This window comes from Austrofundulus limnaeus, unplaced genomic scaffold (assembly GCF_001266775.1).
Source record: "Austrofundulus limnaeus strain Quisiro unplaced genomic scaffold, Austrofundulus_limnaeus-1.0 Scaffold1924, whole genome shotgun sequence".
In the NCBI taxonomy this organism is placed as follows: domain Eukaryota; kingdom Metazoa; phylum Chordata; class Actinopteri; order Cyprinodontiformes; family Rivulidae; genus Austrofundulus; species Austrofundulus limnaeus.
The window spans coordinates 13,591-15,543 of record NW_013954326.1 but is presented as its reverse complement, the minus strand read 5'-3'; positions in this window follow the sequence as shown (position 1 = coordinate 15,543).

Genomic DNA, 1,953 nt, shown 5'->3' with positions numbered 1-1,953 from the left:
ATATAGTATAGTATAGTATAGTATATATGAGGTATAACAGAGTTTGCATGTTCTCTCTGTGCATGCATGGGTTTTCTTCAAACAATCCAGTTTCCTCCCACAGACCAACAACATGAATGTTAGGCTTACTGGCAACTCTAAAATTGTCCCTATGGCTGTTTGTCTAATTTGTCTCTATTTGTTCCTGTGATGGACTTGTGTATCTTATTGGTTCAGCTGTCAGGTAAGTTAAGTGAGAAAGCTAAATGACTTAAACCTTTAAACTCTAAACACACTTTTATTTCTTCAATCAGGAACATCTATCATTGCACTTTTTTAGCAATATATTTAGTTACTATATACACATGATTAAAAGTAGGGACATAAGTGTCCCTGTCATGGAGTTGTAACCTGTCCAGGGTATAACCTGTACCCACAGTGACTGCTGGATATGGTGGGCATTGATGATGGATGGATGGATGGATGGATGGATGGATGGATGGATGGATGGATGGATGGGACATAAGTGTTGTATTGACGTGTTTTACTGTATATTGAAATGCGCCAAAATGGCAAAGAATCATACAAAAATAATAATAAAAAAGTCCAGGTAGACTGAAAGGTTTAACTGGGCAGGGGCTCATTTATTTTTGTATTCATTTATTTTTTATTTCAAACTTTTTTCATTAAAAAAATTAAATTCTATATACAATAAAAAATACAAATACAATTAAATGAAAGGTGGCAGAGAGAAGAAAAAATCATATATCTGCCCCTTTTTTCTCAAATATAAATACATACAATAGCCTAGTAATCTTGTACAATACATTAATCTGTTACTGTACACCTGGAATGGAGAAGCAGGTAAAGAAAATGGATGACTGGACTGACATTTTGATATATTTACCAGTTTTTGTAAAATCAACATGTTCAGTTTTATGATTTATACATTTTATCACTGAATGTTCAACCTATAGATGAAGTTACACATGCCAGTCTTTGTCTGAATTTTAAGTTTTGCAAACTCCTCATATTAAGAGTTTGTACATCAAAATGTAAGAGTTCTTGTTTTCTTTGCCCTACGATGCTCTCTCTGCTATGGGACTTCTGAAACCCCCTGAGTGTGCTGCGAGCTCACTCCTAAAGTTATTGACCTCCATTGTGTCTGAGCTCAAAATCTTTTCTTCAAAGCAGGAAATGAAGTCTTTTTAAAACATTATAAAAACATCGGAGCCTTTCTATTATTTTAAACACAACTTGTAGTTTTCACTTAGTGAATATTTGAGGCTCTGTTTCTACTATGCGTTTCTCCTTTTTGGAGTGTTGTCAGGGAGTGAAAGACGGAGGTTTGTGGCTACCATAGTGACCGTAATAATAAACTGGCAACAGCTTTAACATTTAACGTGTTAACATCAGCTGTAAATGCTATATTTTGATGAGCTGGTCTGGTTGCAGAGGTGATCCGCATGTATGATTTAACCTTGTCATGTGGGATTTAACAGTCGTGTCTTCTGACTTATACATTACTTACAGGCAGCAGTTCAGGGTGCAGAGGTTGAGCCGAGCGACATGCCACACTAAATGTGCCATAGTTATTGTGTAAACGAGCATCACACTGAGAAATTTAAATAATATCTAACACCAGTAGACCTGAGCAGAGAAAATAATGTTAGAAGTGATTCTGGGCTGAGTTGCTTTCTGCAAACCTTGAAAGCTTTTAACTAAGCGACTGATGAGATTTTACTTACGAGGCAACCTGGATGTAAGTCGTGATAAATTTTGTTCAGGCAAGTCTAACTCACTATCAGGTGAAAGGAGGGCAGTCATGTTTATCTGTGTGGGTCTGTTAGCGGAATATCTTATCAACCACTGGGTGAATTTTGGTGAAGAGCACAGATAGATAGATAGATAGATAGATAGATAGATAGATAGATAGATAGATAGATAGATAGATAGATAGATAGATAGATAGAT